Consider the following 14,477-nt stretch of genomic DNA (forward strand, 5'->3'; position numbering starts at 1 on the left):
CGTTTGATAGTGTATATATGTCCATGCCACTCTCTTACTTTGTCACAGTTTACCCTTTCCCCTCCCCATATCCTCAAGTCCATTCTCTAGTAGGTCTGTGTCTTTATTCCCTTCTTACCACTAGTTTCTTCATGACCTTTTTTTTCCCTTAGATTCCATATATATGTGTTAGCATACTCTATTTGTTTTTCTCTTTCTGACTTACTTCACTCTGTATGACAGACTCTAACTCCATCCACCTCACTACAAATACCTCCATTTCGTTTCTTTTTATGGCTGAGTAATATTCCATTGTATATATGTGCCACATCTTCTTTATCCATTCATCCGATGATGGACACTTAGGTTGCTTCCATGTCCTGGTTATTGTAAATAGAGCTGCAATGAACATTTTGGTACATGACTCTTTTTGAATTATGGTTTTCTCAGGGTATATGCACAATAGTAGGATTGCTGGGTCGTATGGTAGTTCTATTTTTAGTTTTTTAAGGAACCTCCATACTGTTCTCCATAGTGGTTGTATCAATTTACATTCCCACCAATAGTGCAAGAGTGTTCCCTTTTCTCCACACCCTCTCCAGCATTTATGGTTTGTAGATTTTTTGATGATGGCCATTCTGACTGGTGTGAGATGATATCTCATTGTAGTTTTGATTTGCATTTCTCTAATGATTAATGATGTTGAACATTCTTTCATGTGTTTGTTGGCAATTTGTATATCTTCTTTGGAGAAATGTCTATTTAGGTTTTCTGTCATTTTAGGATTGGGTTGTCTGTTTTTTTGTTATTGAGTTGCATGAGCTGCTTGTAAATTTTGGAGGTTAATCATGTGTCAGTTGCTTGCTTTATTTGCAAATATTTTCTTCAATTCTGAGGGTTGTCTTTTCGTCTTGTTTATGGTTTCCTTTGCTGTGCAAAAGTTTTAAGTTTCATTATGTCCCATTTGTTTATTTTTGTTTTTTTACTTCCATTTCTCTAGGAGGTGGGTCAAAAAGGATCTTGCTGTGATTTATGTCATAGAGTGCTCTGCCTATGTTTTCCTCTAAGAGTTTGATAGTGTCTGGCCTTACATTTAGGTCTTTAATCCATTTTGAGTTTATTTTGTGTATGATGTCAGGGAGTGTTCTAATTTCATTCTTTTACATGTAGCTGTCCAGTTTTCCCAGCACCACTATTGAAGATGCTGTCTTTTCTCCATTGTATATTCTTCCCTCCTTTATCAAAAAGAAGGTGACCATATGTGTGTCCGTTTATCTCTGGGCTTTCTATCCTGTTCCATTGATCTCTATTTCTGTTTTTGTGCCAGTCCCATACTGTCTTGATTACTGTAGCCTTGTAGTATAGTCTGAAGTCCAAGTGACTGATTCCTCCAGTTCCGGTTTTCTTTGTAAAGATTGATTAGGCTATTCGGGATATTTTGTGTTTCCATATAAATTGTGAAATTTTTTGTTCTACTTCTGTGAAAATTGCAGGTGGTAGTTTGATAGGCATTGCATTGAATCTGTAGGTTATTTTGGGTAGTATAGTCATTTTCACAATGTTGATTCTTCGACTCCAAGGACATGGTATATCTCTCCAACTGTTTGTATCGTCTTTAATTTCTTTCATCAGTGTCCTATAATTTTCTGCATACAGGTCTTTTGTCTCCTTACATAGGATAATTCCTAGGTATTTTATTCTTTTTGTTGCAGTGGCAAATGGAAGTGTTTCCTTAATTTCTGTTTCAGATTTTTCATCATTAGTGTATAGGAATGCAAGAGATTTCTGTGCATTAATTTTGTATCCTGCTACTTTAACAAATTCATTGATTAGCTCTGTAGTTTTCTGGTAGTATCTTTAGGATTCTCTATGTATGGTATCATGTCATCTGCAAACAGTGACAGCTTTACTTCTTCTTTTCCAATTTGGATTCTTTTATTTCTTTTGCCCCTCTGATTTCTGTGGCTAAAACTTCCAAAACTATGTTGAATAGTAGTGGTGAGAGTGGACAACCTTGTTTTGTTCCTAGTCTTAATGGAAATGCTTTCAGCTTTTCACCATTGAGAAAGATGTTGGATGTGGGTTTGTCATATATAGCCTTTTTATGTTGAGGTTAGTTCTCTCTATGCCTACTTTCTGGAAAGTTTTTATCATAAATGTGTTTTGAGTTTCATCAAAGGCTTTTTCTTCATCTATTGAGATGATCATATGGTTTTTCCCTTTCAATTTGTTAATATGGTGTATCAATGATTGATTTGCATATATTGAAGAAACCTTGCATTCCTGGGAGAAACCCCACTTGATCATGGTGTATGATCCTTTTAACGTTTGCTAGTATTTTCTTGAGAATTTTTGCATCTATATTCATCAGTGATATTGGACTCTAGTTTTGTTACCGCTTTGTCTGCTTTTGGTATCAGGGTGAAGGTGGCCTCATAGAATGAGTTTGGGACAGGTCTTCACCCTGGTATATTTTGGAAGAATTTGAGAAGGATAGGTGTTAGCTCTTCTCTAAATGTTTGATAGAATTTACCTGTGAAGCCATCAGGTTGTGGGCTTTTGTTTGTTGGAAGATTTTTAATCACAGTCTCAATTTTAGTGCTTGTGATTGGTCTGTTTATGTTTTCTAGTTCCTCCTGGTTCAGTCTCAGAAGGTTGTGCTTTTCTAAGAATTTTTCCATTTCTTCGAGGTTGTCCATTTTTATTGGCATATAGTTGTTTGTAGTAATTTCTCATGATCCTTTGTATTTCTGCAGTATCAGTTTTTGCTTCTCCTTTTTCATTCTAATTCCATTGATTTGAGTCTTCTCCCTTTTTTTCTTGTTCAGTCTGGCTAATGGTTTATCAATTTTGTTTATCTTCTCATAAAACAAGCTTTTAATTTTATTGATCTTTGCTATCATTTCCTTCATTTCTTTTTCATTTATTTCTGATGTGATCTTTATGATTTCTTTCCTTCTGCTAATTTTGGGGTTTTTTTCTTCTTTCTCTAATTGCTTTAGGTGTTTGATTGTTTGCTTATTTTAGATGTATCTTGTTTCTTGAGGTAGGATTTTATTGCTCTAAGCTTCCCTCTTTGCACTGCCTTTGCTGCATCTGATTGGTTTTGGATTGTCATGTTTTCATTGTCATTTGTTTCTAGGTATTTTTTGATATCCTCTTTGATTCTTCAGTGAGCTCTTGCTTATTTAGTAGTTTATTGTTTAGCCTCTGTGTGTTTGTTTCGTTTTTTACAGATTTTTTCCTGTAATTGATATCTAGTGTCATAGTGTTGTGTTTGGAAAAGATACTTGATGCAATTTCAATTTTCTTAAATTTACCAAGGCTTGATTTGTGACCCAAGATATGATATATCCTAGAGAATGTTCCATGAGCACTTGAGATGAATGTGAATTCTGTTGGTTTTGTATGGAATGTTGTATTAATATCGATTTAGTACATCTGGTCTAATGTGTCTTTTAAAGCTTGTGTTTCCTTATTTATTTTCATTTTGGATGATCTGTCTATTGTTGTAAGTGGAGTGTTAAATTCCCCTACTATTATTGTCTTACTGTCGTTTTCCCCTTTCATGGCTGTTAGCATTTGCCTTATGTATTGATGTGCTCCTATGTTGGGTGCATAAACATTTACAATTATTTTATATTCTTCTTGGATTTATCCCTTGAACATTATGTAGTTTCATTCTTTATCTCTTCTTATAGTCTTTATTTTAAAATCTATTTTGTCTGATATGAAAATTGCTACTCCAGCTTTCTTTTTTTGTCCATTTCCATGGAATATCTTTTTCCATCCCCTCACTTTCAGTCTGCATGTGTCCTTAGGTCTGAAATGGGTCTCTTGTAGACAGTATATATATGGGTCTTGTTTTGTATCCATTCAGCCAGTCTATGTGCTTTGTTTAGAGCATTTAATCCATTTACATTTAAGGTAATTATTGATATGTATGTTCCTGTTACCATTTTCTTAATTGTTTTGGGTTTGTTATTGTAGGTCTTTTCTTTTGCTTGTGTTTTTTGCCTAGAGAAGTTCCTTTAGCATTTGTTGTAAAGCTGGTTTGGTGGTGCTGAATTCTCTTAGCTTTTGCTAGTCTGTAAAGGTTTTAATTTCTCCATTAAATCTGAATGAGATCCTTGCTGGGTAGAGTAATCTTGGTTGTAGGCTTTTCCCCTTCATCACATTAAATATGTCCTGCCACTCCCTTCTGGCTTGCAGAGTTTTTGCTGAAAGATCAGCTGTTAACCTTATGGGGATTCCCTTGTATGTTATTTGTTGTTTTTCCCTTGCTGCTTTTAATATTTGTTTTTTGTATTTAATTTTTGATAGTTTGATTAATATGTGTTTTGGCGTGTTTCTTCTTGGCTTTGTCTTCTTTGGAACTCTCTGTGCTTCCTGGACTTGATTGCCTATTTCCTTTCCCATATTAGGGAAGTTTTCAACTATAATCTCTTCAAATATTTTCTCAGTCCCTTTCTTTTTCTGTTCTTCTTCTGAGACCTCTGTAATTCGAATGTTGGTGCATTTAATGTTGTCCCAGTAGTCTCTGAGACTGTCCTCAATTCTTTTCATTCTTTTCTCTTTATTCTGCTCTGTTGTAGTTTTTTCCACTATTTTATCTTCCAGGTCACTTATCCATTCTTCTGCCTCAGTTATTTTGCTATTGATTCCTTCTAGAGAATTTTAAATTTCACTGATTGTGTTTTCCATCATTGTTTGTTTGCTCTTTAGTTCTTCTATTTCCTTGTTAAACGTTTCATTTGTTTTCTCCATTCTATTTCCAAGATTGTTTATCATCTTTACTGTCATTACTCTGAATTCTTTTTCAGGTAGACTGCGTATTTCCTCTTCATTTGTTTGGTCTGTTGGGTTTTTACCTTGCCCGTTCATCTGCTGGGTATTTCTCTGTCTTCTCATTTTGCCTAACTTACTGAATTTGCGGTCTCCTTTTTACAGGCTGCAGGTTCATAGTTCCTGTTGTTTTTGGCATCTGCCACCAGTGGGTAAGGTTGGTTCAGTGGGTTGTGTATGCTTCCTGGTGGAGGGGACTGGTGTCTGTGTTCTGGTGGATGAGGCTGGATCCTGTCTTTCTGGTGTGCAGGACTGAGTCCGGTGGTGTGTTTTGGGGTGTCGGTCGACTTAGTATGATTTTAGTTAGCATCTCTGCTAATTGGTGTGGCTGTGTTCTTGTCTTGCTAGTTGTTTGGCATGGGGTGTCCAGCACTGTATCTTGCTGGTCGTTGAGTTCAGCTGGGTCTTATCGTTGAGATGGAGATCTCTGGGAGATCTTTCACTGTTTATTATTAATTGGGGCCCAGGAGGTCTCTGATGGTCCAACGTCCTGAGCTCAGATCTCCCTCCTAAGATGCTCAGCCCTGACACCTTGCTGGAGCACCAAGACCCTGTCAGCCACATGGCTCAGAAGAAAAGGGAGAGAAAAAGAAAGAAAGAAAGAAAAATAATAAAGTAATATAAAATAAATTTATTAAAATATAAAATAAATTAAATATTATTCAAAGTAAATAAATAAAAAGTAATGAAAAATAAAGAAAGAAAGAAGAGAGCAACCATACCAATAAGCAAATCCAGCAGTGATAACAAGTGCTTGAAACTCTACTAAAATACAAGCAAACAACCAAAAATGGAGAGAAAGAACCTTAGGGCAAATGGTAAAAGCAAAGATATACAGAGAAAATCACAATAAGAAGCAGACACATACACACTCACAAAAAGAGAAAAAGGAAATATATATATATTTAAAAAAGAAAAAAAAAGGAAGAGAGCAACCAAATCAATAAACAAATTTACCAATGATAATAAGCTTTAAATGCTAAAATAAGATAAACATAAAACCAGAAACAAATTAGATGTAGGAAGCAAATTCCAAATCTACAGATGCTCCCAAAGTCCACTGCCTCAATTTTGGGAAGATTCATTGTCTATTCTGGTATTTCACAGATGCAGGGCACATCAAGTTGATATTGGAGGTTTAATCTGCCACTCCTGAGTCTGCTGGGAGAAATTTCCCTTTCTCTTCTTTCTTCACACAGCTGCTGTGGTTCAGCTTTGGATTTGTCCCCACCTCTGCTTGTAGGCCGCCTGAGGGCGTCTGTTCTTCACTCACATTGGAGGGGGTAAAATTAGCAGCTGATTAGGCGGCTCTGACTCACTCAGGCCGGGCTAGGGAGAGGTACGGAATGCGGGGCCAGCCTGCGGCGTCAGAGGCAAGCTTAATGTTGCAACAGCCTGAGGCGCTCAGTTTGTTCTCCTGGGGAAGTTGTCCCTGGATCACGTGACCCTGGCAGTGTTGGGCTGCACAGGATCCCGGGCAGGGAGCCGTGGATATTGACCTGTGCTTGCACACAGGCTTCCTGGTGGCTGCAGCAGCAACATTAGAGTTTCATGCCTGTCTCAGGTGTCCGCACTGCTAGCCATGGCTCGTGCCATCGCTGAAGCTCGTTTAGGCGGTTCTCAGTATACCCTCTCCTCGCACACCCCAAAACAATGGTCTCTCGCCTCTTAGGCAGTTCCAGACCTTTTCCTGGACTCCCTCCTGGCTAGCTGTGGCACACTAGCCCCCTTCAGGCTGTGTTCGCGCAGCCAACCCCAGTCCTCTACCTGGGGTCTGATCTCCGAAGCCTGAGCCTCAGCTCCCAGCCCCCACCTGCCCCAGCAGGTGAGCAGACAATCGTCTCAGGCTGGTGAGTGCTGGTCGGCACCAGTCCTCTGTGTGGGAATCTCTCCGCTTTGCCTTCTGCACCCCTGTTGCTGCACTCTCCTCTTTGGCTCCAAAGCTTCCCCATGCCCACACCCCCATCTCTGCCAGTGAAGGGGCTTGCTCATGTGTGGAAACTTTTCCACCTTCACAGCTCCCTCCCAGAGGTGCAGGTACCGTCCCTATTCTTTTGTGTCTGTTTTTTCTTTTTTCTTTTGTCCTACGCAGGTACATGGGGAGTTTCTTGCCTTTTGGGAAGTCTGAGGTCTTCTGCCAGCGTTCGATAGGTGTTCTGTAGGAGTTGTTCCACTTGTAGGTGTATTTTTGATGTATTTGTGGGGAGAAAGGTGATCTTCATGTCTTACTCCTCCGTCATCTTGAAGGTCCTCTCTGCTTCCAGTTTTATTGAGATATAATTGACATAGAGCACTGTATAATTTTAATATGTACAGCATAATGATTTGACTTACATACGTCATTACCACAATGAATGCCACAATAAGTTTAGTCCTAACTAAACATCCATCATCTCATATAGATATGAAATAAAAGAAGAAGAAAAATTGTTTTCCTTGTGACAAGAATTCTTAGAATATACACTCTTAACAACTTTTTAATTTTTAAAGGAAGCCTTTCTCATTGCGTCAAAGTAGAGTTAGTTTTTTGCTCCTCTGTAGGTTCTGTAGCACTCAGTGTTATAATACTTGACACACTTAATAGCCATTAATTCTGTCTCTTTCATGTTATTCCCAGGCAGGGACATATTCATCTTTGAACTTTATTCATCATATTCACTTTCAGTAAAAAATAAAGATTTTTAGAGCAGTTTTTGGTTCACAGCAAAATTAAAAGAAAAATACTCCCTGTATACTCCCTGTCCCCTTACAGGCATAGCCTCTCCCATTATTAATATCCTCCACCAGACTGGTACATTTGTTACAATTGATTAATATACTTGGACACATCATAATTATCCAAAGTCCATAGTTTACCTTAAGATTCACTCTTGATGTTGCACATACTATGGGTTTAGACAAATGTATCAATCACTATAGTATCATATAGAGTATTTCCACTGCCCTAAAAGGATCCTCTGCTCCATTTATTCATCTCTTCCCCCTCGCCTCAACCACTGGCAACCACTCATCTTTTTACTGTCTCCATAGTTTTGTCTTTTCCAGGACTTCATATAAGTGGATTCATACAGCCTGTATGTAGTCTTTTCAGGTTGGCTTATTTCACTTAGCAATATACATTGAAGAGTCCTCCATGTCTTTTCATTGCTTGATAGCTCATTTCTTTTTAGTGCTGAATAATATTCCATTGTCTGGACGTACCACAGTTTATTTATCCATTCACCTACTGAAGGACATTTTGGTTACTTCCAAGTTTTGGCAATTATGAATAAAGATGCTATAAACGTCTATATGCAGGTTTTTGTGTCAACATAAGTTTTCAACTGTTTGGGTAAATATCAAAGAGTAGGGTTGCTGAGTCTTATGGTAAAAGTGTGTTTACTTCAGTAAAAAAACCACCAGACTGTCTTCCATAGTGGCTAACCTATTTTGCATCCCCACCATTAATGAACAAGAGTTTCTGTTGCTCCATATCCTCGCCAGCATTTGTTGTTCTCAATGTTCCAGATTTTGGCCATTCTAATAAGTGTAGTAGTATTTAATTGTTTTCTTAATTTGAATTTCCTTGATAACATATGTTATGAAGCATATTTTCATATGCTTAACTTATCTGTATGTCTTCTTTGGTGAGGTGTCTGTTACAGTCTTTGACCCATTTTTAAAGCAAGTTGTTTGTTTACTTATTGTGAATTTTAAAACTTCTTTGTGTGTTTTGGATAATAGTTATTTATTAGATGTATCCTTTGCAAATACTTTCTCCAGTCTATGGCTTGTCTTTTCATTCTCTTGACAGCATTTTTTCTCAGCATAGAAGTTTTTAATTTTAATTAATTCCAGATTATCAACTATTTCTTTTATGGACTGTGCCTTTGGTGTTATATCTAAAAAAGTCACCGCTATTACCCAAGGACATCTAGGTTTTCTCCTAAGAGTTTTATGGTCTTGCATTTTACATTTAAGTCTTTGATGCATTTTGAGTTAATATTTGTGAAAGGCATAATGTCTGTGTCTAAATTTATTTTTTTACATGTGGATGTCTAGTTCCAGCACCTTTCTGAAATGACTATATTTTCTCTCTTGTATCACTTTTGCTCCTTTGTCAAGGATAAGGTGACTATATTTATGGGTGTCTATTTCTGAGGTCTCTATTCTGTTCCATTGATTTCATTGTCTATTCTTTCACCAGTATCACACTGTGTTGACTACTGTAGCTTTATAATAAGTCTTGAAGTCAGGTAGTGTCAGTCTTCTGATGTTGTTCTTCTCCTTAAAAATTGCATTGGCTATTCTTGGTCTTTTTCCTCTCCACATAATCTTTAGAATAGCTTTGTCAATATCCACAAAATAATTTGCTGGGATCTTGATTGAGATTGTGTGTAATCTGTAGATCCAGCTGGGAAGAGGTGACATCTTGATATATTGAGAATTGCTATACATTAACTTAGAATATGTCTACACTTATTTAGTTCTTTGATTTCACTCATCAGAGATTTTTTTCCTTATATAGATCTTGTACATATTTTGCTAGATTTATACCTAATTACTTCAGTTGTGGTGTTGCTAATGTAAGTGGTATTGTGTTTAATTTCAAAATTTTTAATTGCTGGTAAGTGATTGACTTTTGTACATTAACCTTGTATATCCTGAAAACTAGCTATAATTTATTAGTGCTTGGAGCTTTTGGTTGATTCTTCTGAATTTTCTGCAAAGATGATCATGCCATCTGTGAACAAACACAGTTTTATAACCTCTTTCCCAATCTTTATATTTCTTATTGTTCTTTCTTGTTTTTACCACATTAGCTAGTACTTCTAGTAAAATAATGAAAAGGAGTGGTGAGAGGGTATATCCTTGCAGTGTTCTAATCTTAGTGGAAAGGCTTCCTGTTTCTCACCATTAACATGATGTTAGCTAGTAAGATTTTTGTAGAAACTCTTTATCAAGTTGAGAAAGTTCCCCTCTATTCCTAGTTTACTAATAGTTTTAAATCATAGATAGGTATTGAATTTTTTCAAATTTTTTTCTGAATTCAATGATATATTGATGTGATCATATGATTTTTCTTTTTCAGTCTGTTGATGTGTTAGATTTTATTAATTGATTTTCAAATATTGAACCAACCTTTCATACCTGGGATAAATCCCACTTAATCATGGTGTAATAATTATGTTTATATATTGTTAGATTTGATTGTTAATATCTTATTCAGCATTTTGCATATATTTTCATGAGAGATATTGGTTTATAGCTGCATTCACTTTTTTAAAACATCTTTATTGGAGTATAATTGCTTTATAGTGGTGTGTTAGTTTCTGCTGTATAACAAAGTGAATCAGCTATACATACACATATATCCCCACATATATGTCCTCCCTCTTGTGTCTCCCTCCCACCCTCCCTATCCCTCCCCTCTAGGTGGACACAAAGAACCGAGCTGATCTTCCTGTGCTATGTGGCTGTTTCCCACTAGCTGTCTATTTTACACTTGGTAGTGTATATATGTCCATGCCATCCTCTCACTTCATTCCAGCTTAACCTTCCCCCTCCCCATGTCCTCAAGTCCATTCTCTACATCTGAGTAAGTCTTTATTCCTGTCCTCCCCCTAGGTTCTTCAGAACCAATTTTTTTTTTAGATTCCATATATATGTGTTAGCATATGGTATTTGTTTTTCTATTTCTGACATACTTCACTCTGTATGACAGTCACTAGGTCCATCAACCTCACTACAAATAACTCAATTTCGTTTCTTTTTATGGCTGAGTAATATTCCATTGTATATATGTGCCACATCTTTATCCATTCATCTGTCAATGGACACTTAGGTTGCTTCCATGTCCTGGCTATTGTAAATAGAGCTGCAATGAACATTGTGGTACATGACTCTTTTTGAATTATGGTTTTCTCAGGGTATATGCCCAGTAGTAGGATTGCTAGGTCGTATGGTAGTTCTATTTTTAGTTTTTTAATGAACCTCCATACTGTTCTCCATAGTGGCTGTATCAATTTACATTCCCACCAACAGTGCAAGAGTGTTCCCTTTTCTCCACATCCTCTCCAGCATTTATGGTTTGTAGATTTTTTGATGATGGCCATTCTAACCTGTGTGAGGTGATACTACACTGTAGTTTTGATTTGCATTTCTCTAGTGATTAGTGATGTTGAGCATTCTTTCATGTGTTTGTTGGCAATCTGTATATCTTCTTTGGAGAAATGTCTATTTAGATCTTTAATTATTAGGATTTAGCATTGTATTGACACAGAGAATTGTTGAACATATATTGAATGAATAATTTCATAAAATACATAAATAAGGAAGGAAATAGGGTCTTGGGGAAATGGCAAAAAGATAGGCATAGAAGGAGCAAGAAATGAAATTATAGATTTCTGGACCAAGTAATGGGAGGCAATGAAGTAACTTGGAAGCTTTGTGCTGTTGCCAGAAATAGAAAAGGAAGCATTAATCATGAGGAGCAGGTATCTGCTTATAATGGCCTGACTCTAAAGTACCTGCCTTTGTCCACAATATCTCACTAAAAATTCCAAATTTTTCAGATATTATCACAACAGGTTGTTGTGAAGATAAAATGAGATAATGTATTGCAAGCATCCTGAAAATGATGCAATTGCCTATTAGTGCACATTATTAAAATTATCTAATTGAGTTGTACAATGTCATTTGCAAACAGGTGTGTCTCTATTGCAATGCTGGAATCAGCCACTCTAATTCACATACCATAATCTTGTCTTAGGGAATAGAGAAAGCAAGAGACAATGGTTAAAATTACATTTGCCAAGGACAGGCTGTGTAACTAGACAAACTACCTAACCATTTGTGGTCTTGATTTCCGTCCTACAAAGTTTTCTATTCCCCAGATTGGTTTGAGCCTAATAGAGGAAAGAAACCAATAAAATATAAAGGATTATTACTATTTCTGCAATCTTTTATTTCTATTTCACCTTTATTGGCCCATTGTCTAAGACATTCTGTAGTTCTTTCCTGGGAAGTGAATAACTAGAAGACATAATTGTCTCTTTTCAAATATAAGGTCCGTCATTGTTACCCAGAAATTGTACAGGATTCAATGACACTTCCATATGTCACAGAAGTTTAACATTTAAGGCTCTTTCATTCCCAAGGCACTTTTCTGTTGTCCCTATACAAAGACAGCCAATACATGTACATACATGCAAGCTTCAAAACCCCATCAATTTAATTTATTATTGCAATGCTATTTATGATATCCTTTAAAAAGTACTAGTAAACTTCAATTAAAGCAATATGTAACTGGGTTAAACCATGTATTCTTGGTATGAGAGGCAAAAATCACCATATGTCAAAATGGTAGCTTGATCCACTCCCTACCTTCTCTGAAAAGGAGGACTTCAGAAATTATTTATTTGTGTCTCCTCCCTCCCCCACCAATACACACCCATTAAAACTAAGTCTCAGAAAAATGTGACTCATTGAAATCCACTTGCTTAGTATGAAGCAGAACACAGACTCAAATTCTTATCTTCTGACTCCCATTCTAGTATCCTTTCAGTAATTATAGGTTGCTTTTTAATCATAGATCCAAGACAGAAACCTCAAGCTCTGCCCAAATTAAGTTCTGAATATTTATCTGAATTATTCAGCCATAAATTGAATTGTTGGTTTTGTACCTTTTCAGCATTTGTATGGCTTCTGCAACATTCTTAGGGATATATATGTGTATATATGTACATTTGTTTATATGTGCATATAAAGAAAGCCATGCTATGAGATCAGGAACATGAGAGAAAAGTGATGAAAGGAACTGTACAAGGCTAAATGCTTTTGCTAGGGGACAAAGTAGCTCACAACTGGCAAAATGCAGATAACTTGCTTGGTTTATCAAGAGTTTGCTTTATAAACAGGGATGTAAATAATGAGGAAACAATTAGAAACTGTATGTTCCAAAATGGGACATCACACATGGATTCAATCACTAAAACCAGCAGAGGAGGATCTGTATCATAGTACAGATGGAGAAACTATACAAATAGCATGTTCATTCTAGACAGATACAAGAATGATAAGTATTAAAAGTCCTTTGTAAAGCATTGGAAAATATCTGTCACCAGAGAATTTCAGAGGAAGATATTGTATAAATGTAAGAAAGATAATAACTGAAGTCAATTAAACTTTCCTGTATCATAACATCAGTCATCTAACATCTTATTTTTCCTTTTCATATTATTTACTGGGTTCCTTTTCCTGGGAGAAAATCAAAGTATCAGATGTGTCTGTAGAGAAAATCTGCAAATGTGAAGTTGCAAAAAGATAGCAGCAAAAGTAATAAAAGAGGTTGGGATTTTAAAGGTACCTGATGTGTTCCTTGTGGGACTGTGAAAAAAATTGTTTCACTTTACATGAATTCAGGTCTATGTGTTTCATGCAAACCTAAGAATCAACTTCAAAGCAAATAAAGGTCTGAGTGCCTTAATTGGAAATAATTCTTCAAGGCTTCTTGAAGAAGGGTTCTTTTTCTCTCATAACGACCTTCAACCAAACCTATTCAAAATGTTTGGGTACCTGGCCTGATTTTTAAGGTATTGATTAGAAAGAAAAGTATCATCGGGATTGACATATAAACACTATTGATACTATGTATAAAATAGATAACTAATGAGAACGTACTGTATAGCACAGGGAACTCTACTCAATGTTCTGTGGTGACCTAAATGAGAAGGAAATCCAAAAAAGAGGGGATAGATGTATATGTATAGCTGATTCACTTTGTTATACAGTTGAAAATAACACAACATTGTAAAGCAACTATACTCCAATAAAATTTTTTTAAAATTTAAAAAAAGAAAGAAAAGTATTAGAATTTTCTACCTTATTACTAACTTTATCTATTATACCAAAACATAAGTTGTTTCTCTTTTCCTGATGTAGGAGATAGAAAGAACAGTTAATTCTTCTCCTCAGGCTATCCTTATTATCTTTAATAGTCCCAAGAACTTTATGTGACAGACTTCTCTCTCATTGTACCATGAAAAATAATCCAAACATTAGCAGACCTTAGTTTCAGTCTCATCTCTGTCCCTATCTAACACTGTGATTTTAAACAAGCCATGTCATCTTTTTAGTCTTCAGTTTCATCATAAGTGAATAAGAGGGTTGAACTGCATAATCCTTGAGGAGGTTTCTTCCAGGTCAAAAATGCTTTGATTTCATATTTATGTACAAACCATCCAGTCATTGATGAAGAATGGGACATTAGGCCCAAAGTTATCTCTTTTTAAAGTGATTTCCCTTCCCTCTCACTTTCAATAGATAAATGGCAGGAAATTTTTTTTAATGTTATTAAACGGTTATTTCACCCATATGTGATTACAAGGGCTAGTATCAATTCTTAGGTTGTTGGGAAACGGTTGATTTATAGAAAGGAGGGCTGAAGATACCACCTTCCTTAGTGCAAGACCACAGAGTATGAGGAGAAAACAAGTAACCTCTTCAGAGGTAGAAATTAGGACCTGAGACCAAAATTTCCATCTGCATAAATAGTACTCTTCAGCCTAATGCAGAACAGATGATAGGTGTGAGTCTTATTTAAACTCCTGAATTAAAGAGATGAATATATCTATTAGTGTGTTATTGCTGTATACATAAGACTAATGTTATTC

This window comes from Balaenoptera physalus (genome assembly GCF_965194825.1).
Source record: "Balaenoptera physalus genome assembly, chromosome: X".
NCBI classification, from domain to species: Eukaryota; Metazoa; Chordata; class Mammalia; order Artiodactyla; family Balaenopteridae; genus Balaenoptera; species Balaenoptera physalus.